The sequence below is a fragment of the Kryptolebias marmoratus genome, linkage group LG8 (genome assembly GCF_001649575.2).
Source record: "Kryptolebias marmoratus isolate JLee-2015 linkage group LG8, ASM164957v2, whole genome shotgun sequence".
NCBI classification, from domain to species: domain Eukaryota; kingdom Metazoa; phylum Chordata; class Actinopteri; order Cyprinodontiformes; family Rivulidae; genus Kryptolebias; species Kryptolebias marmoratus.
Genome location: NC_051437.1, coordinates 10,251,576 through 10,279,239, shown reverse-complemented (window position 1 = coordinate 10,279,239; position 27,664 = coordinate 10,251,576). Strand labels below are relative to the sequence as shown.

Below are 27,664 nucleotides of genomic sequence, written 5' to 3'. Positions count from 1 at the left end.
ATAAGTGTTTATAGGGAGCTTATTAACACCCACGTCAGCTCTAAGAGAAAACAACCTAAGGAGTGTGAGCTAAAGTCATGCAGCTGTTTGACAGAACAACAAGTACCCTGAACAGCAATTAATTAACAAACTGCAGTCAGACGGCCAAGTTTGTTTTCCTCCAGCACAGAGAACTTGCCACCATAGTGGCTGCCTGCCAGCAGCCAGTCGGTTGAAGTTAACTTATATTTTCCTTCAGACTTCACGCAGAATGTAGTTCAATGTCTACAAACATCTTGGCATCCACTTTCAAAATGGTTCCTGTAAATGGAAAGAAAACTGGCACCGAGGTCACATGACCGCACCCCGGGGCGACAGTCAGGCGCAGTGGGGCGGCAAATTAAGTATTGAATATTAGGCACTGTGAAAAGGTTGCTGCACTCAAAGAGAAACAGCAGCAGTGCCTGCTCGGTTGTCATCAGCCATGAGATGGCATGGGTACTAAGAGATGCAAAGAAAACAGAATAATGCGGCCCCAGAGAAATAATTCATCCCCCCCACTGAGGCCCCTGCCATCTGTGACATTACGGGTAATATGTGGGTGGGCGGAGTGTTTGGCCTCCAGCTGAACTAGTTGTGCATCCTGTGCAGTTTCATTTCCTCCAAGTTTTACTGATGTGATTGTAGCAGTAAGATGGGACCGCTTCTTGCATGTTTTATATAATGCGGAGACTGTATACTTACTACTTGGTGATTCATGTTGAAGAAACCATGGAAAATTCTTTAACCAATTATCTTTCTCCGAGAGGTTTCATGTAAGTATGTGCTCCGATTTTATATTCAGACTTTTTATAATGTGTGCCTTCAATCTGAATCCCAATGAGCTACTTTCGGTTATAAGAAAAGTTGCATAATATGTTGGGGATATCATTTAGTTCAAAGGACTCCATATGCATCTTAAATTTATGATAAAAGTGTTTGATGATACGGGAAGAACATTGGCTTGAAAAGCACTGAGTCACAGCTGATCTCTGAACTATCCAGACTTGATTTCAGCTAAAAATGTTTACTGGAACATTTTGAGTACAAAAGGAATAGTGTTTTATGGGATCCAGAAGACAGACATTACTGCAGTCGGAAAGCTGAGCCAAAACAGTGGAATTGTTTCAATTAGAGCTAATGTGCTGCTTTGCTCCTGAACTCTTGCTACTTTATGGTAATTCACCCCAGCTGAAATGGACTTGGGGCTCCCGTTGTCATAATGGTCTCATTTTGGCCAAGTTTTAATAGGATTAGAAGGTGGATACTGATGGCTGTGTTATTGTTTTGTGAAACAACAAACACAGGAGGAAATGCGTGAAACTTGGCTTTAATTTAAAATCAGCGACTCGACTTGGATAAAAAAAATAATCATAAACTGCAGACATTTGGATTTGTTGCACATTTTAGCTCCCACTGTTTTACATACAACATTTTCCTATTGTTCAACCAACTACTCAATTTGGTGTATCCCTCTTTTATCATTTATTGACAAAAAGTCCACCGAACAGATTCCCGCTGTCGTGTACATTTAAACAACTGCTAAGTGTATGACAGAGACAGATTTCTGCAAGGTAGCCTGTTGTAGTTACATAGTCCTTTTTTTTATTTTTTGTCATTTTGTGGTAGAGAGCCAGGAAAGTGACAAAAGACCTGGCAGACCTGAAAACACAGCATATGGTCCAAAACAATGTGCCAGAACTACAAACTGGCATTCTCTATCAAAAGCCTTCACTTCTCCGGCCTCAATGCACTGATGAGAGGGTGCATCTGCCAGGTGGAATAATTCAATAATAATTCAAACGTAATATAGAAACATTAAATTTAACTAACAATATTTTAAAGTGGAAAGCAAAAACCTTCCATCTATTAAGGTGTGTGGTCCGTATTTGTCCATCAAATGTGATATAGGATCATTGCTTGTCTTGGTGGCAGTCTGATTTAGATCTATAGAAATGGAACATTGGTCAGACAATACAGCAGCTTCGCTGTTAAACAGGAGTCCAATTTTAAAATAATATTTTCTAATACAAATGCATATATGCACTAGCAAACAACAGGGTGTATGACATTTACAATTTCTGCATCTGAAGTTTAGCGCATTCAGCAAAACAGCTCATTCTGCCATGATAGTATGGGACGTTTATGGGAGTCCGCTGTGGTTTTAGCCTTGAGACAGCACAAAATGCCACCCATGCAAATACACGCCATAAACATCCTTAAGGACAAACTGACCATCCATCAGAGACGACATCAGGGCAATTACAAGTCCACATCCACAAAATGCAAGTGCATCAAGATGTCCTGCTGATGGCACTGCTGATCAGAGGACAGCGACCGAGATAAGGATGTCAAAAAGGTGCTTTGCACATCATCCCCCTAAAGACAATTAGAGAAAGACCTCACATGCATCCAACCTCACTGAGCTCTGACCCAAAGGCCAGCACGTAGAGGCTCATTCACAAACCTGCCCCCGTAGATGGAACGATGCTTATTCTCACCTGCAGCTGAATGTGACTCAGCTGTTATCAGGAGGGATCCTTGAGACAGAGGTGGGAGGTGCCGGGGTTTGAATGCTGAGCGAGGAGCTTCAGGAATCATTTACAGCCAGTTGCCATACATTCTCCCTTTTTCCCCCTCAGCACGGCCCCTTCCCCCGTCTCCCGATAGACCAATTAATCATTCTGTCATGGAGACGGTGACCCAATCTGCATGTAAGACTGTGTGGAGGAAATGTGACAGAGTAGAGGGCCTCTGCAGCACATTTATATACGAAAACTCAAGAACATAGTGAAAATCTTTTGTTTTGGAACTATCATTGTATTAAAAGCATGTTAAAGGAGTAACTTGACATCTTGTGATATTTACCTTTAAGCACTTTGAGTCGCCTTGTGCTGAAAAGGGCTATATAAATAAATGTACCTACCTACCTACCTTCACCCTTTCTGGTGGAGAGTGAGATGAATAGAATAACTTCCTATACTTGAGTTTGCCCATCAGACATTAAGGCGCAACCAGCAGCTGCTTAGCTTATAACTTTGGAGCTGCAACAATTATTTCTCCATTAAACTGATCAAGAGAAATCTAATTTCTTACTCACTTATTTTAAAACAGACAAATGTAGGGATGTCACTTTAAGGTCTGACTAATTTTGCATTTATATTTCACCGACAAAACAATTGTTCCTATTTAGCATGAGCAATTAAGGCATTCCAGAGCTTTTTGTTCATATTATCTATGTATTTTGTGTCTGTAGCTATTAAATGAACATGTTAAACTAAAGTAAAAGGACACTCCGAGCAGAGCAGATATCTGCCAAGACCCATAGTCCACCTCTGGCATAACAAGCTGACTTGGCCATGAGATCTCCATTATTATGGCAACAACTCAAGCATTATAAGGCAAAAAAAATGAAATCCTAAAAGTGAATTTTGCAAGACTTTATCTAAATAAATTCTAAATAAATCATTTTTATGAAAGCTATAAAAAAAAAAACGTTTGTGGCGTGTGAATAATTATTTTTTTTTATTTCTTAAAACCCAGCCTGGTGGACATGAATGCCCCGGTGATTTCTAAACTCTGCTTGATCAAATGAGTCCAACTGTGTATTAAAATCGTGGTTCAAAATTTACATGCAAGAAAGCTCTTTTGACTTTAATCCTCCTGTGATGCCGTGGTGCTCGAGGCACAAGCACCGAGATTTAATGAGTTCTTTGGTTATCTGTTTTTCACTTCTCCATTAACATTCATGAAACTGGAACCAGCATTTATGTTAACTTTTCCAACAAGCAGACAATTCAACCAAAACTGGTATAGAGTAGGGCGGGTCGAAAGGACCCAGCAGGGTAATATGGCCCTCATCATTTCCTATGGAAACACAATTAATTTCTATAGTCAGAACAGACAATAAAGGAGCCCTCTGGTGATTATCTTAAAGAACTGTTTGTGTGATGTTTTTGTTTGTTTGCTTGCTTTTTATGGCTGCCATAAATTACTGTAGAAAGTACAGATTAAGATCACCTGTCCTAACAACATTATTTAAAGACATAAGATTTGATCTGACTATGAAGCACTGAGTGGTAATTTAGGATTTAAACACAAAAACAAAAACACCAGCTTAACTTGAGTAAACCAAACTGGGCAAACATCCCTGTTATGTGATAGGTTCTATTATTGCATAATGCTTTACAGTTTAAGAACTTTAGTTTCTTAGTGACATACAGTTGTTTACTTGAGTACGCAAGAAAACCAGACAGAAGTTCCTAATGGTGATTAGAAAATAGCTGATGCTTTATATGCCACTGAATGTGGCCTTCCTGGGAGACAAGTAAACAAAATATATTTACAAAGACATTTGAACATTATCATGATGAAAACATCAAGCATCCAAGCAAAATAAAGCTGAACCAGCTCTCCATTAAAAAAGCAATTCACAATCATATTCAATCTTTGAAAGAGGCTCTGCTTTATCTAACAACAATGAAGCAATATATGTTAAAAAGTTATTATGCACTAAAGCGTAAAGACATTTTATTCTGCAGGAGAATGTCACCTGCCCTGTGCTGTCCTTTATCTGACTATTAGTAATAATCTCCTTTAATGTGTAGCAACACAAGTAAAACTGCAATTTGCTAGAAATCTTTATCCTTCAATGACAACTGGTATAAGCTTAAAGAGTGGCTAAAGTGCTCTGTTAGTGCTGCAGGATGCTGTGACTTGTGACAACATCTGACCGTTTAACGCTGAGGCTCACTGCAGTCGTCTGCCAGTAACCCACCATCACATGGGCCCGGGCCAAATCCAGCCCTCAACCTGGGGTGAAAAGCTGAGTATTTACAGAGCTAGCAGTGTTAATGTGTCAGAAAGTATCGCTGACTCATCTTTAGGCAGCACTGAGGCTCATCATTCCAAGCATTGATCTGCATTTGGAATGCTTTCAAATGTGGGCTCGAGGAGATAAGATTTCAGTGAAGTGGCAAAAATTCAGTGCAAGGGGGCCCACCTATACTCTTGCAATATACTGTACTATTAAAATAAGCCATTTCCTTTCTCTTTGTCTTTGAGCACGTTCAGCATTTGGGCACCAGGTGCCTTGTTGAGGGGAGCCAACAGAAAATAGAAAATAAGATTGGTGAACTTTAAAGCTCCCTCTCCTTTCTCCGGTTGTGTATGAGAAACTCTGAGAGTATTTCTTCATGTGAGAGCCACTGGGAGCGGCTGCCTGAGGTACGGACTTAATGAGCCTGTCTAAATGTTTCAGAGACTGACAAAAAAAGAACCTTCTGAGCATGCTCAGTATCAAATAGTCGCCTGCACTATTGGGGCTTTAGAGAAGTAAACATTCAGGCATGAGCCACAACATAAGAACCACAGTTCGGGGAGGTGTTTTAATCTAGTGTTATGCTCAGGGACATCAACCTCTGATATAAGATTATAAAACTGTAGATTTACTATGGACTGTACTGTTATCAGAAGGTAATTATGTCATTTCCTCGGTGTGTGTGTTTCTGTCTTTCTGTTTGCATAATATCTCACGACATGGAGTGTGATTTTAATGAAATTCTCAGAAAGTACTCTTTGGATGTATAGATAAAACTGATTACCTTTTGGAGTCAACCTGTTTCAAGATGGCTGCCAAAACTAATCAACCTTAGCTAACACAAAAATGGCTATAACGCTGTCAATTTTACCAACACTGAGCTGAAATTTGATGTGGTAGCAGCTGAGAGTCATCCACAGCACATATTCCGAGCCCTAACAGATCACCCAAAATACGCAAGTCAGCTGACAATAGGCTTTCCTTTGAGGAATGCTCAAATGTTGTGGTCATCAGTGTACATACAGTTTATACCAATCTATATGTTCACACCATACGATACCTGCATTTCCTCAACAATGTTTGTTTACTATATTTCTGAAATCTGAACAATCACGTGACCACTCTGAATGAAAGCCATTGACTGTTAGAGCAGATACTCTAGGGAAGAAACATTACTACAGGCCACATGAGGAAGCATAAAGACAAATGAATATGAACTTTTAGGCCCCCTAATATGATGTGTAAATATAGTGGGATTTGTTTTGGCATCAATGGTTCCCGCCAGGTTAAAACAACACTGCAATGTCCCAGCTTTTCATGGCAAGTTTGTCCTGCTGAATTTGAACTCAACTGGGTTTATTAAACCCTGTACTGCTAATGACAAGCTCAATCCAGAATCAGAAGAGTCAGCGGTCCAGCAGTGCAAAGTACAAGCAGCCCAAGATAGGTTTTTGTCCTTGGCACTGTCACCTCAGCGCTGCCTGAGCTGTATGTCCCATGAGAGACAGCAGAGAAAAAAAAGAGCATCCTGCAGCACTTTTTGAGATCCCCACCCCTCACTCCATACTCCTCAGCACAACTGTCAGCCTCTCTTTGTGTCGAACTACTCAGCCTTCAAAGATAAAGAGCACAAGGGCTCGTTTTGTTACACGGCAGATACAACACGGTCGTCCTGGGGATTATTAGAGTTCTGTTCCCTGGCTCCTCTTGGCTGTTTCTCAGTGGTTCAGGCAGGGTTGTGAAAGATGCTGGTGAAGCTAAAAGGGGTAAGAGGAATGTCTGTCAGCAGGACAACCTCCTAGACGATCTCCAGAAAAGAGGTACACCCACCCGGCAGACTAAATGAGGCATGATCAATGAGAATAATATGGACAAATTGCTACAAACCCACTTTTTCTCTGAAAATTTGTGCTACAGTCCAGCCAGCAGCATCCATAACTTGATGCTGGGATAGATGAGGGCTTAAAGAGATGCTTTGGAGTTAAGGTGCAACAACATGCAATAGAAGGAAGCATGCAGTGTGATTATAAAATAAATGGGGAAAAAAATGCTGCCGGTAAAAATCTATCAATACAACTACAACCATATTGATCAAACGAAGTCTTCCTGCAATCTCAAGAAAAGAGTTGAAATGCACCCTTACCAGAACTACCGTAATCCTGTTCTTCACAACAGGCCAACCCATTCACCTAACAGGCACTTGGGTTTAATGTTACAGTGCCTTAAAAACGTCCCTCCACTGCTCTCCCATCAGCACCAGAAACTGCAGTCCTCTTCGCACTGTTTCCACTGCAGCAATACTTGTTCTCCTGTGTGCACACACACATGCACACACACATGCTCAGACACTCTCTCTGTAACTACCCCCACCTCTGTTTCTCTCGATCCCCTCCTCCTCCTCCCTGTCTCTCCACTCTTTCTGTGCCTTTCACTGAAAGGATCCCCTCCCCTCCTTTTCACTTCTGTCTTTCTCTCTCCCTCTCCGTCTCACCACCCCTCTCTCCCTCCGCACCGGCGCTCGCTGCTCGGATGACTGATTTGTGATGCTGCTCACAAGGTGCCGTATGCAGCAATCTGTGTCCCGACGCGTGAGGGCAAGTCCGAAAGCATCCACATGCTCGTTTGAGCCACCAGCATCCTCATACTGCTGCTGATGTTGGAGGGGGGGAGGGGGAGGGGGGGAATCCACAATAACTGGATATGTGTCTGAGCAGCAACTGAGAGGAAATAGAAGATGCACATAAATAAAAAAAAAGAAAAGCAATGACACAAACGATGACTCTTCCAGACAGCAGGAGGAAGACATGTCTTGTTGTTTGATGAGTGGTTTCTGCAGCAGTAATTTGCTACTTTGACTCTCCTGTCATCTCATTCCATTTATCTGATTGATGCATTTTGGACTTGCACCACTGCCACTGTCATCAAGAAAGATTTAAATCCTTAATTTTTGCAGGATGTATGAAACACGGTAGCTCACAAGTGTGTGAATGCATGAGTCTTTGGTGTGTCTTTACAGTGTGTTTTATAAGTCTCTGCAGCTTTATTAGAATAAGGATTGTTTTAAGACTAAAAATAACTGCAAAAGTGACACAATGCCACAAAAACCTAATCCATTCACATCGCTTTGTTCCTTTACAGTCGGCGTATGACTCTGTAAATCTGCTGGTTAATGACACAATGTGACGCACTCCTTCACTTAACACCACCGGTGAGCCAGACAGCTTGGAGCCTTTTGGGTATTACAGAGTGCGTCGCTGAGAATTATCATCGTCCCCCGAGTGAATCACACACCTTATTGGCCAGCAATGAGTGCTTGATCCAAAAATCAATCAAGTCTCAATCAGAGGTAAAAAAATTTTGAAGGCAGAGAAAGTGGGATACGGCATTTTGTCAATTCAAAATATGCAGCTGGAGATGAAGAAATTCAATTTGTTCCCCGTCTGAGGAGCTGTCAGATTTACATTTTAATGTATAGCTGGTTTTAAAACAGATATGAAACAGTAATTAAAGAGGAGGGAAGGCTTTAACATGTACAGTTGCAGTCAGACATTTGCTTCCATTCATCATGGGCAAGAATGTTCTATTAATTTGGAGACTTTTAATAATTAATTTGAACCATTCTTTTTCCAGAGTGGAATGATTACACAATGTACAACTTCAATGATCTTTGAAAACAATAATCTTGTGCACAAGTTTGAATTAACTGTGGCTTTCTCTCTCTCTCTCTCTCTCTCTCTCTATATATATATATATATATATATATATATATATATATATATATATATATATATATAGCCATTGTATAATTCTTGATATTTGACAACTCTTTCTATTTGGTAGAGTTCATTTAAATCGTTTCCAGGTACAGTCCTGACTTTTTAACACAGCCCACAAATTTTCAATAGAGTTGAGCTCGGGGCTTTGGTAAGTCCTTTCCAGAAGCGTAATGTTACCCCATTCTATCCATTCAGAAACCAGTTTTGAAGTGTTTGGGATCATCATCCTGTTGAAACACATAATTGTGTCCAGCTCCCAAACATCCAGCTGTTGATTTAAGGCGAGGTTTTAGAATTTAAAGGTAGTCCTCCTCTTCCTTCATTATTCCAGTCACTTTGTGCAATCTACCAGTACCACAGCATGATGCTGCTACCACCACCATGCTGAATAGTTAGTACAGTGTTTTAAGGTGTGAAAGCTTTACCTTGACTCCTCCAAACATACGTCTTGTCACTTTGGCCAGATTGTTCAGTCATTGTCTTGTCTGACTATAAAATGATTCTCCAGAAGACATTTGTCTTGTCCATGTGGGCAGCTGCAGATTTCAGTCAAGATTGAAGCTTTTGGAGCAGGAGCTTCTTTCTCAAATAAATCCTTAAAAAAACTCAAATTAATATGACATCCATGCCCATGATGAGTGAATGTAAACATTGGATGACAACTTTAGAAAAAGCAGCAGCAAAAGACCTTTACTTTACTCATCACATTGCATTGATTGCAGCTAAAGAAGGTTAAACTTCAAGGAATAAAACTGATCTTACTCTACGTATGTCTTTCTGTTATTAGAGCAAACAGTGTTTTATAAAAATTTGGGTTGTCAAGCAATAGGCTTGTGCTGATTCTCAGTTAACCAGGACGTTGTACCTCTATAAAATTAAATCAAGTCAGACGTTACTGCTAATTCTGTTGTAGCTTGTCACTCCTGTATTCTATGCACAATCGTTTTCACACTATTAGAGATTTTTTGCAGCCAAGACCCCTGAAAGCCCACCAGGCCTGATTCACTGTCTGAGTGGGAACAGAATATTGATCCATCTGAGATTCATAGCTTGCTGGGTAAACCCATCGTGACCAGCGCTGGCACCAATTTTATGAGGCAGGAAGCACAAAGGGGCACAGACTTGTAGTTCTTATTCTAGTGTTATAACTACTCTCTGGTAATATTGTAATTATCAGCACAATTTCATTGAGTAAAAAGTAAGAAAGGGGAGGAAAAAACTCCACCAGACCTTACTTTGAACTAAACAGGCCAAGTCTCCAGAGAGATTTGGGTGCAAGTTAGAATACATATTTAATAAGGAGAGCGTGTGGAGAGTTACTGCATGGAGCTTACAGCCACATACCAAAAGCTGCCAATAAGTCAGCTCAATAGCTGTGTGAAGTCATTAAAATGCACTGCTGAGGGTTTGGATAAAAATCGCATGTAGCTCCGTGTGTTTTTCTGTGCAGTGAATATGGCTGTTCTGGGTGTATTTAGAACCTTACAGCGGCTCTTAAAAACAAAACATGCACAAGTCAAGGATGAGCAACAAGACTAAAAATTGCTCTGCATGTCTCATCACTGTTGTGTACATATTTGTGCATCATCCAAAGTGAGTACATCGCTTCCAGTGTTCTCCAATGAAATGTTGTGTTCATTTTCAGGTATTTCCTCACAATATAGTTTTTTCTCTTATGAACACCGACCGCCAAAAGGTGAAAAGTAGGTGATAACATTTTTACCTATGTGTGTGTGTGTATGGAAAATATCTCATGAACCAGTGGCAAGATTTTTATCCATACTCTCAAATAGTAATCATTGGATATACATCTACAACTGATTTTCTTTTGGAGTCCACCCAATTCAAGACGGCTGCCATAGATAATCAACCATACCAACACTAAAATCCCTATAATTATGTCAGTTTTACAGATATTGAACTCATATTTGATGTGGAAGTAGCTGGGAGTCATTTGCAACACACACTCTGAGTGTGAGATCATGTGACATTGTGCCTAATGTCATTTTCAAGAGTTGACTAAAAGGGTTATAACTCCATCACTTCTCGTGATAAGATGATCTTAGTTTAAAACTCTAGTGTGAAAGGCTAAGAATGATAGCCTTCCTTCAAGGAATGCTTGGCCTTTCATTTTTTTATCACTTTCATGTATTTATTCTACTCAGAGCTGTATGTCTAAGAAAATTCTACCCTCTAAGTGTTTCACCACTTCTTTTCTAGGTAAATTTAGCATAAATATGTGTCATGTAAAATGTGGGAATTTATACATTTATGAAGAGTACAGTTGCTGAAACATTATTTCAAAATATGGCATTTAGTTTTTACATTAACATTTCCACATGCAGCAGAATCACCTTCAGAGGACTGGACTTTCTAAACAGCAGCCCAGAGGCTCATTAGGGAAGCATGACTTTTGCAGTGAGGTTTCTCTCTCACTCTGCAAAATGAGCCAACACAATGAAATGGATCATATTACACTGTTGCGTCATTTCACGTCTGCCGCAACCCAGCACAGAATCAGATCTATTCCTCGACTGCAACCACGCAGTAGTCCTTTTTTTATCATGCGAACATGAAAGCAGCGATCACTAAAAAGATTTAGAGATGGTGTTGCAGCAGATTCATTTTTTAAGCCATGATGATGTGCTATTTTATTTTTCCCTTTTTTCAAACTGTACATCTATGGAAAACCCTAAGAACAAAATCTTTTCAAGAATGAAGGAATACATATCACCGACTGTCTTTCATGCCAGAGTTTTAAACTAAGAATATCTTGTGTTGAGGAATGACATTGTTCCTGGAGTCATAGTTTTGGTGAAATATTGAAAATAACATTATGTGGGATCTTATGCTATGTTGCAAGATCTTTCACAATTTGTTAGCAGTCAGAGTATGTGCTGGTAATGACTCTCAACTACTACTACATGAAACCATAGCTCAGTATCTGTAAAACTGACTGAGTTATGGCTACTTTTGTAGTGGGGAGTCGAAGATCAGTCGGCAGGTGGCGACTGTCTTGATTTGGATTGACTCCAAAAGGTAATCAGCTGTAGATGTACATCCAGTGATTATTTTCTAAGAGTTTCAATGAAATAAGTTAAGTTATTCGTGAGGTATTTTGGTAACAGACAAACAGGGTTGACTCCAACAGGTCATGCCAAAGTTTTAAGTAAAAATATTGCACAATGTACAGTATAGCACTTTGGAAATAACTCTCAGGTATTACTGCACCAAATTTAGCTCAATATCTTTACAAGGACAGAAATATAGTCATGTTTGGGTTTTTTAAGGTTAGTTGGTTGTGGCAGCTGTAAAATTCACTGATAAGATACGGATAAGCCCTCTGAGATGTCCTCATTAGGTGTAACAGAATGTCATGTACAGTGCCGATCTGTTCACAGTTTGATGCCAGGTCATATTGCTCCTAAAGTGATACGGCCCTCCAGTTATGACAAAATTGGAGGGCAAAATTGTATAAAATACATTGTATTACAGTCTTGTTGCGGCAGAATCTGCAGCTTGGATCTGTCTAAATCCTGGTATGCTCTGCTTAACATTTCTTTTGCAATAAATTGATCATTTAATTTCATATTTTCTAAATATAATAAGCAGTGGCATCCATCTTGAATTGAGTTGACCCCAAAGGTCAATCAGTTGTAGATGTGCATCCAGTGTTGACTTTATGAGAGTTTCATTAAAATCTGTCAGCTGGTTCGTGAAATCTTTTGCTAGCATGACAGACAAACAGACACACATACACACATACAGAAGAAAAACCTTTAAAAAATTAAACAGATGTGGAAATAGACATGCAGATATTCATCACTACTAAACCCAAGTTTTGTCTGAATTTTAATATAGATATAGATATTATAACTTTACATTTAATAAAAACTATGGAATTGTGTTGCATATTTAACAATCATATTGTTTACCATCAGTACCCATCTCCTCTAGGACATTTTGACCTAACCAATGTTATTAAAAATGAGGCTCTCAGAGGGCAAAGAGCAGAATGAAAACAGTATAAAAGCAGCAGACCCTAACGTTTCCTTCGAGGCGCTGCTGTTTCCCACTGGGTTTTATTAGCTTTCTGCAGCCCCTGCAGGACTTGAGCTTACTTCACTCATGGAAATGATTCAGATTAATCAGCTGAGTGCTGGAGTGTGCAAGGGGATGCTGGAGACCGGCGCACAAAGAGCAAACTCAACAGTAAATCATGCTCGTTCACAGCGGGCCGCACCTTCATCCTCACCACGCCTATCCCGCTCAGCTTGCACTGCGGCTGGCTCCCTCCTTCCTGACACACGCCAAGCCTTTTCAAGAACAGATGGGAAAACCCAACACATGTTTCCTGCTGACATCTAGTGGAATCCAAAACATGTGACTCAAATCCTTTTTGCATATTCAGCCTCGTTAGTCTGATTTGCTCCTTGCAAACTACTGCTAAGCCCAAAAATGTTCTTCTGAAATAAATTGGTTTGAAATGGGAAAACTTCATTCTTCCAAAAGAATTCCCTTTGAAAATGATAATCAGGAGGGTTTTTTTGCTTTTAGGTCAGCTCGTGTTTCACCCCACAGCTCATCAGAGTGTTATATTGTTGGACGGTTTTAGAAAGCATCCAGCCATGGACAGTCTGCCAACTGGGCCATGCCTTCAGTGGACAGTGAGGGCAAATATGCAGGCTGGATTTCTTAAAGGGGAGCCGCAGAGGATGGAGGCGTGCAACAATGTGCAGTGATCTGCTCCTGCTTCTCTTTAAAAAAAAAAATGGACAGACACAGCAATGATTCTGGACCATTCTGATGGGGTGAACAGCCTTCTCCTCCTCCTCCTCCTCCTGCTTTCTTTCACTCAGAAATCTCTCAAGTTCTGTAGTCAAGCATACAGAATCTGCTTGTTGGATACTTACAGCCAAAATCTTGGCTTGTGAGGAGAAGTAGCTGGAAGTAATCACAATGAGAGTGCTGTCAGTCCGAAATCCTGCAAGAGAAAAACAACGTGAACTCAGTGAGGCATTTTCACTGAAAAAAACGTTTAGTTCTGAAAACATATATTGCTTACAAGTTTTTATCAAATTAAAAAACTGATTTAATCTTCTTGTAACTGATCTGAACACAGCAGCATTTTTAACATAACCACCCATTCCAAAGCCTTGATGTTCTTCTGGACATAGATGAATATTGATAACTGCCTCCTGGTCCCAATAAAAGCTGATGCCTGGATCAGTTTTGATTCATGAAACTAGAAGACAAATAAATTATCACTGACAGCTATCAGCTGCACGCCACTGCTCAGCAATTATTGAATTAATTCACTGCTATTACTGTCATCGCACTCTAATGACTGTTTGAAAACACAGAACTGAAAAACAGCAGCAGTTTAAAACACACATCCCCTGAAATGGTAATTCATATTACACCATTTACTGGCAAAAAAACAACAGCTGTGTGTGCTACTATATGTCATTTCACTGATGGTAGTCCTGAACAATTTATGAATTGACACATTTTTATTCTACGTCATAATTTGATAAATATCCCATACACATATCTGCATAAATTTCGGTTAAATTATTCGTTCTCAAATTTCAGCCTGTAGGCCAGTGACCTTGCATCATTTTTGTGTGATGTTAGCAATATGACATGTTTTTATATGCTTTCAAAAATAAGTGCCCCAAAACGCATCACCCTCTTCTCTCTCACCAACCATGAATGCCGTTAATGGGTGTCATTAACTTTATGGTATTTTTCTGTGGATGTTGCCTCTTCTCTACCCCAGAACTGGATGTTTCTGATCTGCATTTACTGTCCTTTTCTGCTTTGCTGTCTCGTTGGTGCCCAGTTCCGGTCCTTGAGGGCCAGTGTCTTGCGTGTCCTGCTCCAACGCACCTGACTCAAGTCGTTACATCATTACCTAGGCATGTTATCACAAAGCCTGGTGACCATCCATTCATTTGAATCAGATGTGGTGAAGCAGGGAAACATCTAAAAGTGCCAAATCGAGGCCCTTGAGGACCATAACTGGACACCACTGCAACACCAAACGGTTAAGGTTGATGCCCCACAACCTACACAGCTGAAACTAATGCATAAAATGCATGAAAAAAATAACATTTACCCCATAACTCCTTATGTCCTGAAAAGAAACAATCCAAACACTGAAAGTAACGCTGCACCGCATATGTAGTAAGCATTATTCAAAATCACAATATGTGACAGAAAACCAAATCCATGATAAATGATGGTGAGTAGTGCAGCATACATTTCTTAACCCGCTCCATGAGTCAAACCCTTAACGAGTATTTAAGAGATTAAGAATGGCAACTTGCAGAAACCTTTTATCGCTCACATTAATGGCTGAAGAAAATTATCTGCATTCACTGTGTATTCCTGCAGTTTTCTTCAGGTATGACTAAAGAGCTGGTTGGAAAATCTCTTTACTTGTCTGGTCAGGTCAAATGTAGCTCCTCTACAACATCTCTGGAAAAAATCAGGGCTGCACAGCAGGAAGGCAAATAGCTACAGTTTGACCTCGGAGCAGATAAGCAGATAAAGTGATCTAACGTTTGTGCAAACAGAAGAATTCTCAAAGATGTTATTAATATTATATATAAGAGATGAACAAAATCTTCCACAAGTTGTCAGGTAAAATGTGCAAGTGTAAGGTTAAACCATTCGAAGTTATCTTCTGAAAAGGGAGTTCTTGCAAATCTTATGAACAGTGGTGGAGCTCCGATGTGGTCGGACCTTCTGTTAGTTCAAGTAGGTGCTAAGCATCATGGACCAATCAGAAGGTTTGCCTAGGTTGTCAGATGGGTGAGTTTTACATGTCACTTTTAAATATATGATTGATTTCCCATCAATTATCAATGGCTCAGACATAAGCTAGTATCTCACAGAGATGTGACTGTCAAGGACTCGTTGGAGAAACAAAATTGCAGGAAAACAGGCAAATTTTCACTTTGTTCACAATGAATTAGCACATTTGCATACAGACACGATTGTGAATAAATAGCAACATTCCTGCAAATGACGTGCAAATTGTTTTGTTCAATTTTAGGCACAAAGTATTTTAATTATGTTTGAATTTGTTCTCCTTCTTTGTCTCCAATTAGTCACAGATTCATTTAATAGGTTGCCAGACCATCTCATAGTTGTCTCATCTGACGTACTTTATGACTCATGTACTTTCTGTTTGTCATTAACTAACTATTAGGTTTTCACTACCACCCCAGTCCAATAAAAGTGGGTTCATCTAATGAACACAGGATGATTCCAAAGCTTTGGGACTGTCGTCACTGTCACCACAGAAATGAAAACAAACAAGGCAAAGAATATTTAGCAAATGATTCACACTCTCTCATCTTTGCCTAATCACTGGACTGCTAAGACAAACCTGAGAACAGGTTCAGGAAAAGGTACATCAGCTGAGATGATATTCCTCCAATAAAATTTAGCATTTATGGCATTGTCATAGTAAGGAGGACAAACTGAATGTGATGTCAACAATCATATCTTAATGCATCTTCAGTACATTCTGGGAGCTTTCACATCCCTGGTTCTGTGACACGTTTTAATGCATTAACAAACAGTCACAAAGGTGCCTTTGAAATAGTCCACTGAAGAGATATGTATTGTAGCCTGCAGTTTCAGGTGCTCTTGTTGTTCAGGAGAAGGCCTTGATGTGAACCATTTTGGTGAAGATTTAGTGCTGCTCTGCAACCCGTTCTCCCGATGTCGCAACTATTCTTTTCCATACAACCAAGAAATCTTTTAAGGCACAACACTGAGATAGTAGATTCTATGAGTCCAGAAATGTAGCTTGCTTTATCCAACTTTAACAGTTAGTCAGCTACTATTTGTGCACTCAGATCTTCAACAATTTTCTCTATTTGTGGAATGATTTTCTTCCCATACTTTATAAAATCAATCAATTTCATGTTTCACTGGACATAATAGCATTATTTTATCATCAAATACATCCACGCAGCGAAATAACCAGCGCCATTTGTGCTTTTTAGTGAAGAAAAACATTTTGTACAATTAAAATCTTTCATTTCTAAAACTAAATTTTCCTTGCAACTTTGTACATTTTACATGTTTTATGACTCCCTAGACATTTTCAAACTGGCACTTTTTCAATAGAGACCCTATTTAAGTCAGTAACATCCTCATAGTCCACATTTTGACTAATTAATCGAGCACAATCCAAACTGCCAACAATCATAATGCTCTATACCGTGCACTGGTGACCTTTCAAAGGTAACGGAACCAACTCGAGGGCATTTCTCAGACAACAAGTCGGCTGATGACAAATACCAACATTACATTGAAAAATAACTTCATGGTACATGAAGACAAAGGCCCGTTTTATGTGCCTTCACACTGAAATACCTGCAGTCTTAGCAAAAACACGATGAAAATGTCAAAGTGAGCTGTTTGCAGCTAGCTGAGGGGCAGTGGTGACAGGGAGGAGAAAAGCAGCTACACTACAACATTTAAGGAACAAACATGACATTCTCTCCGAAAACAAAGTGAGACCCAAAAACATTCACAGGAAAAAAATTATAAATCAACCGTAATTAGAAGATAAGGGTTTCTCACCTATCTAATGCCTATAATATCCTATACCCTGACAGCAAAAGTAAACGCTATTCCACAAGGACAAATCTAATCTAGAAAGATTGTAATTTTGCCAGCTGAGAGAGGTAGTAGGCTGTAATGTGTTCATTCTCAGATCAAATCACATTAAAGGAAATTGCCTCTTGGTGAACATAATTGCATCCTTCCAGACTTATTCTTTATGTCCCCAAGAGATCAAACAATACAACGGGAAAAAAAAATCTTAATAAAACACAGCCCCGCATAGGTGAATCTATCACTGGAGACAAATCAAATTGAACATCTATAAGCCAAATAACCAAGGTCAGCTTTTTTTCCCAAAAGAACGCTTGAAGTTTAAAGAAAAAATATATTTTGTTCTGAGAATGGCTTAATTATGTAACTATTTGGGATAACTGAGCTTGTTTCCTAAAGATATTGGGTCAGTATATTTAGTTATTTCAACCTAGAAAAGCCTGATTTCTTGTGAAAGCTGGAAATCACAAACAAAACCGGTACTTCTTCGTCGGAAATCAGGGCAGTCAAGCTGGCATTTGATTCCATGCTCCATGTTACATCCTGGAACATCCGTCTTTGATCAACATGTTACAGATAATCCCCAAGTGTCGTGACAGTGATACTGAACGAGGAAATTGGGTTCAACACAACAACAGTCATTTTCACACCATAATCATTTTATTATCTCGAGAAAACAACACTTGTTTTCTTTAGATAACATGTCCCGGTGATTCCTTGAGTTAAAACTAGCTCGATTAGCTTGAAATACCGGAACAGTCAAGTCGTTCATTATCTCGAGAAAATCACATCAAAATTATTAATAACAGGTAGGGCCATTCGCAGCTTCTGAGTCTGGGAATAGTCTTACATCTGGTGGATGTCAATCAACACCTCTGGTATTTTATTGCTTCATATGATAATATCTTAAAAAACAATTGCCAAAAAATATACTTTATACATCAATTCGAAGTCAGTGTTTTGTGCATCTATTGAGGCTGCACGGTGGAGGAGTTGGTTAACACTATTGACACACAGCAGGAAGGTCAAAGGTTCGACTCCTGTTTGTATGGTTTCCTCCCACAATCCAGAAATATGCATGACAGGTTACATGGCTTCTCTAAATGGTTCTTAAGTGAGACAGTGATTGGTTGTCTGTCTCATTTGTCTCTGGGTGAACCTGTTCAGAGTGTACCCCACCTCTCACCCAGTAACCACTGGAGATACTCCCCATGATCCTGAACAGGAACAACACTGTAAAGAAAGTGAATGAATAGATGAATTTATATATTTAAAATGACTCATAAGTCACTTCTTTGGATGCCAGGCTTTTTTTTTTTTTGGTTCATGATTGTCATCTTGTCTCCCAGAGCCTTCAAACAAAATGTCTTTTTTTTTTTTTTTTACCAAATTGATAAAATTATAATGTTGCCCAACAGCAAGAATCCTCTGATTATCTTAATCCCTGAGTGAACGGTTTAATTAGTAGTACCATGTAAGCCAAAAAAAACAGGGGGAAAAAAAAATAAATAAATCACACGGCACAAAACTACACAGGCTTTCCATTCTTTCAGAAAATCAGTGTGCAGCTTCTCAGACAGTGTTTGAATTGCCGAACCCCTGAGAGTCCCGCGCTTTCTTCCTCCCTTTCTATCTCTGTGTCTGTCTCCAAGACACGTGGCTCTCCACGACTGTTGCTACAGGAGACTTTTGGGGGCTTTCAGCCACCCAGGGTCTCCAGAGCGTGGCATATGAACACTGGAAGATGTGCATGTGTGAGCGAAGAGCTTTTCGCGCAGGAGGGATCTGGCCCAAATTTAATCTCTCTATTGTGAGGACAGCGGGTTAGAGAGAGGGAAAAAGGGGAGGGGGAGCGGATGCCTACTGAAATCCCACTGGCAGTGCTGCAATGCAGGGGTTTAACACTGAGCTAGAAGGTAGGCAATTACATTAAAGAACTTGCCTTTGGTTAACAGACTCATATTTTTTCACAAACATGTGTAAAGACGAATACGTGTAAGAATGATACAAAAGTCTATTTAATCCGAAATAACCGCATAAACAGACTGACAGGCAGGCAACTAAATTTGAATCAGTGAAATGTGATAATCAGTTTTTAAAGAACTAATATTTTAGTACTATGGTTTTGTTTTCAGTCTGAAATTAATTAGCTTAGGTGTCAAGAGATTAACAAGACTATGAAATGACAAACAGAATTGATCATTAAGGATATTTTTTAAAAGAAAATTATTTATGACTAATGGGGAAAAAGTACCATAATTAGGGGAAGTTGTCAAGAATACGAAACTTTGTGAAAGTGTGAGATGCGAGAGGTGCCAGAGAGGAAAGTTCAACTCAAACCTCAGGTTTAGGAGGAATAATGTGTTTTTTTGTTCTGGCTATGGATCACCAGATCAGCCCTTTTTTGTGTGTGTGTTTGCCAGCCTGCCACTGTTGGATCTTTGAGTTGCCAAACGAGATAGTGGCAGAGCCATAAAAGAGCCATAACAGCCGACATGTGATAAAGTAAGTCGGCTGTGAGGTTTAAAAGCTTAAACAACAATAAACAGATTCATTACCAAGGAGAAGATCGGTGAAGATGCACAGCAACTTTGCATTTAGGTAAACCACAAAGCGGATCGCTAAACTGAGTTCATTTGTCGTGTTCTGAAAATGATATGACGGAGATGTCCGTGACACATTTAATGTGCAGGGCTCCGCATCAACCCAACTGAGTTTTGCTCCATGCTTCTTTTGATTTTGTGCTGCTTGCTTCATTTGTGAAAGCTCACATATATGCGGGATGTGGTCGGCTCCATGAGTGATTTGCACACGGTTAGAGGCAGCTTGAAGACGGACTAGTCTTTGCAGCTGTGACAATTTTGCCAACATGATCATACTGTGTTTCACAGCTGGCCTGGGAACACCTTGGATTCCCTCCGGATGAGCTGGAGATGGTAGTTGAGGAGAGGGGGGTCTGTGCTGTTGCCCTCGTGATCTGGTCTTGGATAGGAAACAGAAGATGTATAAATGCTTTAATAGATCACTTTCTTAAGATTGTAATACTAATGTTGTGTATGAGCAAAAACATTGATAAGTATGTAGGTAAAGCCCAGTCACAAAGAAAAAGCAGCAAAAGCAGCAGTTTTTAAAGTTGGGGTCAGAACCATATTGTGGTTAGTGAAACAGCGAGTGGGGGAGGGTAGGGGGTCTACAGATGTTCTCCAGAAATAAGAATAAATAAAAAACTGAATCCTAGCAAAAAGGGTTTTTTTTCAACAATTATTTCAAGAGATCAAAAAAGGCAGTCATAAATCATTAAAATTTAAATGTTAAGTGTGCATGTTTGTTTTGTCATTATGCTCTTGGTTAATTGTCCTAATAACAGTTACACTTCAATCAGCAACAGTCTGAGTCACAACTCTTTGCTGTTATTATTTCATGAGTCAGAAGCTGGAATGATTGGAACCATTATTTTAAAACAAATCCACAATACATCCATCCATTCTTTTTCTTTTTAGGGTTGCGGGGGGAGTTGGTGCCTATCTTCAGCATTTAATGTGTGTGTGTGGGGGGGGGGAGGTGGCCTGGACAGGTCATAAGTCCATCACAGGGACACATAGAGACAAACGAAACAACTATTCACACTCTCACTCAGGGACAATTTAGAGTTATCAATGAACCTAACACGCATGTTTTTGGTTTGTGGGAGGAAACCAGAGTACCTGGAGAAAACTCACACATTCACAGGGAGAACATAAACTCCACCCAGAAAGTCTGGGTGGGGAACCTGTGGCCTTCTCACTGTGAGGTGACAGCTTTAACCACTTTTCCACATATCTGAAACATACATTTTTTTAAAATACTTACTGTAAAGTAATTGCGCAAAAATAAATTGACAAAAAATATCTTTAGACATCCTTTTTATAAAGTTTAATGCCTGATAAAATTTGTTCTAATGAAGACTTATTTCCTTTATTTTCTTTTTTAAACAAATGCTAATTTGTTTTACCTTTTAAGATTCATGTACAGAGATGTGCATTTTTTGGTCGATCGAGATGTGGTTATTTAAATTATATGAAAATAAAAAACGGTGGAGCCAAAACTGCAAAAAGTACATTAGTAAAATGATAATAAAGTCTTAACAGAAAATGATAAACCTTCATTTAAAAAAAAAAAAATTCAAATATTTATCTTGTTTTAAATGTTAAAGGTTTACATCTGAGTACACACTGTACCATTTTTCTGAATAAAAATTAAGGTAGAGAGGAATCTGTGGGCTTTCATCCTTTGCAATTTTCCAGACTTGGAGAGGTGAGTGTGATGGATGGTTGCTTACATGACAGATTGCTGATTGTGGGAGTTACAGTCGGCAGAAACAAGCTCTGGCATCATCATGCTCTGATACAAAACGGTGCACAGATAAGAGGGAAAAGGATTGTTGTCCATCAACATGTTCTAACTCGAAAAAAGTCGCTTGAAATCTAAACGAGTTAGAAGTCAAAAGTGTGTCCAGAGTTTTATACAGCAAATCTGTTGACAACAAACCGGATGTAGAGGAAATTTTTATACTACCTAGTGTTACTGATTCATATTTATGTTGACTCATAAAAAGCAGCTTTCCGGTTTTAGGGAAACCCTCTGCTGCCGAGATGTTGAATTCACTGTCAATGTATATGATTTTACTTTTCCTCTCAAGTAATTTTGGAATTGTAAAAGGCTTCAGCTAACAGTAAATCATACTCACATCAGGTAAAGTGACAGGGTTACATCCACTATTTTGTCAGATTTGTAGCCAAATATAAAATTTTAGGGGCAGGCCAGTGGTTAGAGCTGTCCCGTCACAGCGAGGTCGCAGCTTCACCTCCCAGCCTCTCTGGGAGGAGTTTACATGTTCTCCCAATGCATGCAGGGGGTTTCTCCAGATACTCCAGTTTCCTTGCATCAAACCAGGATGCTAGGTTCATTGGTAACTCTAAATTGTCCCTACGTTTTTTGTCTCTGTGCTTCCAGTGAAATGTGACCCCACATAACCCAGAAAAGAAAAGCAGGTAAAAAGAAAATGTATGGATGGATAAAAAAAATCTTTGTTGTCAGTGGCTCCTTTTTAAATTTTTATGATTTGAAGTTTGGTTTCTGTCTTTAGTGTTTATCCAACCACGTAACTAACCAGATCTAGCTGCCATACTGAGTGGAGGTAACTCTGTAGTGATGTGTGGAATAGCTGCTGTTAAATGTAGGGTCATTTGGATGTTAATCACTGTTTTATTCCTTCTGTAGTAGTGATTAGTGGATTAAGCTACTTGCTTAATCCAAAGAAAGGAAAATAACAAAAAAAACTGGACTTCCTTTTTGTAGCTGAAGACATTCCGCTTCTCATCCGAGGATCTTTCTTAATACAAAAAGAGAAAAACGTCTTCAGCTACAGAATAGAAGTCCATGTGGTGATTGGTGGTTTGTGTGTGTGTGTGAGCGCTTCCTGGTGGGCGTCTCCTGAGCTGGTGACTGACGCCTCATCACCACTCCTCTCACACCTGTGACTGATCAGGCTGATGGGAGTTGGAGGAGTATTTAAGGCTGCAGTGAGGACCAGATCAGCGCTGGAGCATTGTTTACCATTCGGTAAAGTGCAGAGCCTGTGAGAGACTTAGCTGTATTTTTTGTGTACTCCCTGTTGTGATCTTAGTCTGTTTTTGTATCTGCAAACCTGTGTTCAGGATTACCCATCCAGCTGGAACCAGTCTGGTCTGCCTTCTACTGCCTGCCGCCTAGTTAAGTACTCACCTGCTCAACTGAACCTACCTGTGCCTGCGACTACTGCCTCCTGGATTCCAAGACTGGTCAGTCGTCTTAAGAATCATCACCTTACCTGCACTCGGGAAATGCTCACCTCACCTGGACCTCGCTCTCTGGAACCTACACCGGACCATCGCTGGGCAAGGATCAATCTCGTCATCTCTTCTGTGTTCTGGACTCTTACCTGTTCTTACTGAACTATCACACGGAATATTACCTGTGCCATACTTGGTGTTCCTCTCTTCACCGATCCCATACTCTCCTCATTCTCCGTTCCTCAGGTCCTGGCTCCGGTTCCCCTCTGTAAATATTCCTTGGCACTGTAAATAAATTCACTTCCCGTTACCTGCTGTTTTCTGTGGCCGAACTGCTCGCTTGGGTATATCTGAAACCTGACAGTCCAGTTGTTTTGTTTTTTAACCTTTTTTGGGGGGGGGATTTGCCATGTCCTGGATGACTGAGAATCTACACCAGCATATCTGCTTAATCACTCATAAAACATGCTTTTAAACATTTAGTGATTTAGTTATTTAGGTATTCAATTCAAGATTTGGTCCTATGTAACATTATTAGTAAGAGAATATTATTGAAGCCAGAAAGTTCAAAGTTACCTTAAAATTGTTATGGTTCTTAGTTTTCTAGATTCATCTATTTTTTTTTTGTTTGTTTTGAGGTTTCTTGTTTAACACTTCTCCTCTAATGGCATTTTTACTTCCTGTTTTATTTTGTAGTACCTGTTTCCTTTTCTGTCTTCCTTTCTTACACGTGATCCTATTATTTATTTAACACACGTGCTAATGTCTGTACATTATCTTCTCTTGTGTGCGAGAGTGGTGTGTGTGTGTGTGTATCTTGACAGTTCATTGTGAGTTTTTTTTTTTTTTTTTTTCCCACTAGTGTCTCTTGCTTCTCTAAAGTTCAGCCGATAATCTGAACATTGGTTCAGGTGTCAGACCAGATTTCTCCTGCAAATGTAAAGTTAAATACATCACAAACAGACAGTCCCTTATATTATTACTCATCAGGACAGAAACAGTTGACACATTCATTTGTAGACATGTAAACTTTGTGCTCTGTGTCTGTTATTAATGCTGCAGGTTTAGAGAACTTCATCTAGCACCAGGAACAGCCAAAACAACGTTGAATATTAGTATAGACCCTAAAGACCTTCTCATTTCCTCAACCTTTTTAGTAATTCGCTCTCCGGGTTTAGCTGAAGTTCCCGTGCACAGGCTGTATGAGAATATTAAAGTGGCAAAGAATCTGAACTTTTTTTCCAAAAAATACAGCCCTAGCAGTGAGAGATTATCTTCATTAAGGCTGTGGGTGGATCAAATTCAATTTAGGAAGAACAGGTTGAATCTCTGGTAAATCTAAAATGGCTACATTGAATCAATTTCAGTGTTCTGCCTGGCAGCAGTTAAAAACTAATTGCTCAATCAGCTGTGCTACATAGCATGAACACCAAACAGAAAGATTTTGCTGTTTTTTCTTTTCAAGTTTTCTGAACTTGTACAAAAACAGGCTTTTTTTTTCACTTATTTGAAACAAGTGCTATTTTTCATACTCTACTATCCATAAATCCTGTTTTCTGCTTTTCCTCCGGCAACTTGCTTCACTGGCAGACACGACCTGTGCTTATGTGCAGAAATAAGACAATTCATCATCCAGTCCCAGAGAAATGGTCAACAAAAAGGACGAAACAGCCCACAATTCTAGAGTAATTACTTTCGTTTTTTAACCTGCCCAGTGAATGAAACGTAACACGACACATCACATCCACCCGAGGAACTAAATGTGAATAAAAAAATCATTAAATTGTGTCAAGAAATGATAACAGCTTTGCATGATTTGAGGCAAGGTCCAATTGATTTGTGTACTGAGTTTATTACCTTATTTCTGCGTACAAAAGAAAGAAAAAGAAGAAATGAGAGATGGGAGCGCCACACAAAAGCATCCAGAACTCAGTGTCCCTGTGTTACACGGCTCCTGAAAAACAGCATGACTCTGGAAAAACAACACTTCCTAGGGGACCGACAAACTCCAATAAATGTCAAGTAGATTTTAGTAATGTGTTCTGCAAACAGCTATTTCTTCTGGACAGCACCTTTCAACATAATAAACTCTATTACCTACCAAGGTCCATCTGTAGCCGGAGGAAACAAACCTCTCCTCATATTGTGCAGCGAGCGCTGCCCAAAACCAACGGTTCACGTCAAGAGTATTTATGCTAAATCGAGATTTCATTGGCTTAATTTTTCAGTCTGAAATGCCTCGGAATCAGGAGCACATGCTTGTTATTAAGCTGCAAAAGTTGCAGCGGGCGTTCTCCTTTGCTTCTTGTAATGCGGTCAGAGGTATTGTAGGACAAACGACAGACAAGCCACAAGTGCCCGCTCAAGGGGATCCTTCACCTTCACAATGGCGGTGAACCACCATTATCAGTCAGGCCCAAATCTCGGAAACTGCTGTGCCATTAGTCAAACACAGATTGAGTGTGACAGCTAACCCCTCGCGATGATGTCCTTCCACTACATAGTAGCTTCATAATGATGTTGTGGAGCCTAAATCAGGCTTGCTGCACTTCTCTATTTCACGGAACAAAAAGAAAACCTTTTTTTTTATCTGGGGCTGTGACAAACATATGAGCTAAAGAATGAGCTAAATAAAGAATATAAACGCCTAAATGATTAATAAACAAACATATAGTGTGACTACAACAAACAGCCAGCAGCGCTTCTCTGTTTGTGTGTGTATGCAGATTTGCCACAGCAGGCTTTAGTGAGATTTAGTAGACTTACTGCAAGTTGTTACCTTCCCACCATGATGATCTCTCATTTAAAGTCTGAACTCGTCTTCATTTTGCAGCTCCTTCACGACTGAACTAAAGTACTGCAGTTTCCCCAGTTGGGTACAGCCTTGCCCTCCTGACAGTTCAGCCACTTGTGTACAAGCAAGCGCTCACATTTCAAAACTAACGGAGTTACCATTCACCATTTCTCTGGCTTCAAAGACAAAACTGTCTCCTGATGAATGATGAAAAGATCTGACCTGATAACATTGCAATATTTAACTAAGATCATCTGTAAAGTAGACAGACTCTATTTCAATTAGGTGCTTATTAAGAACTAAATTAGGCAGTGACCTTTGAAGCACAGTTGCAGAGGGAAGTGGAGGGAAAGGTAGACGTGCGCTTTTAAAACGTCCAAATAATTAAAAAACTCAGGTCTGGATTACAAGAGTTTTTTTTATTCTATTTAATCAGAAAACTGCTTGCAAACAGGAAGCATGTCATAAAGTACTGCTGCTCCAATTCACACACAGACAGAGTTTTGGGAGAGAAAAACTTTCTCAAAAGCTCTGCAGTCAATGTGGACTCTAAATATAGAGTTTTTGCCAAACAAATATGTAGCAGCCCAGGTTTTCTATGACTACTTTGTGGCCTAGAAACCACAACAACAACAGAGCCATTTTTATCTTTTTTTTTTTGTCGATCTCATTTTGACCTGATCCTGTCACCATTAAAAGTTGGTTGTGTGCTGAAACAGATAAAAATTGAGAGAAAATTGTGAATGCTTTCAAAGAAGAAAATAACTGCTGCAGTTGTTGTTGAAAACTATTTATCTGAGCTATGAACGTTCTTCCTTTGTGTTTAGATAAGTTATTAATGTGAACGTTTCTGCCACCTTGTAGCCACTTTAGCCTTTTTGTTAGAATCGTGTGGACAAAGAAACAAATATAAACAGAAAAAAAAAATCTGTTTAAAATCATATATCTGGAATGGCATAATTGAGAATTCATGATGTTGAAATCTGGTTAATTCTGGTTGTGCAATTAATCATATTCTGTTTTTGATTCAGTTTTATCTTCCGACAACAATGTGTTGATTATTTGGTTTCACAGTGACGCTTTCTTTAAGTCCTGTTATAGAAACAATGGTACGCCTTGCTTTTAAATCTCACTACAGCTCCAGTATTAAAGCGTTAGCTAGCCAAGATTAGATGACTTTGTTTTGTGTATTTTTTTGTCATAAAAGATGGCAAAATGTACGAAGAAAAGGAAATATATTGCAGAAGAAGTTGTGGAACTCGTCATGACAAGAGACCGCGACTTTTCGGACCAGTATATGTCAAATAAAGGGAGCCACGTGCCTTCTGTGAGCTCTGTGGAAAAAGATGCGTTACTCGAAGGAAGCCATGTTGTCCTTGATAAGTAAGTGGAACTTTTTTTATACAGCTACACATTGTTTATACGCTGTGTTTGCTTTGTTTACCTGTGTGTGGATGTGTGTGTGGGTTTGTTTGATTGGACCCTTTTTAAAATGCACATTAGGAAAATTAGTACTTTATTGTGTTTATGCAGCTCCTGCTGTATAACAGTCATGTTGACTGTTGTGAAACGTGAAAATGGTGGAAACGAGACGAGTCACAAACCTGACCCAGTGAGACCTCACAGTGAGGAAACTCAGGCCCTATCTGGTCAGGAGGGGGAGAGCAACCCTCCATATCAAGATAACATCACCCAGCCTGTTGTGACCGGGGAGGATGGTCAAGACTTGCTGTTTGTTCAGCCCGCTGAAATTGCATATGGAACCGTGCCGTGCCAGGCCCTCACATACCCTCACCTAGCTGGGGTG

At 39.6% G+C, this 27,664-nt stretch overlaps 1 protein-coding gene across 3 annotated transcripts in view; it reads right to left on the bottom strand.

Moving 5' to 3' along the window:
• LOC108232021 (synaptotagmin-2) overlaps positions 1-27,664 on the bottom strand; it is a 78,209-nt gene that overhangs the window by 28,479 nt on the left and 22,066 nt on the right. For 2 of the 3 annotated variants that reach the window (XM_017409490.3, XM_017409492.3), the window contains exon 2: positions 13,527-13,597. The gene's annotated coding sequence lies outside the window, so the exon portion shown is untranslated. Of the gene's footprint in view, positions 1-6,980; positions 7,151-13,526; positions 13,598-27,664 lie in introns of those variants that run through there. The other variant, XM_017409491.3, reaches the window with a different exon arrangement.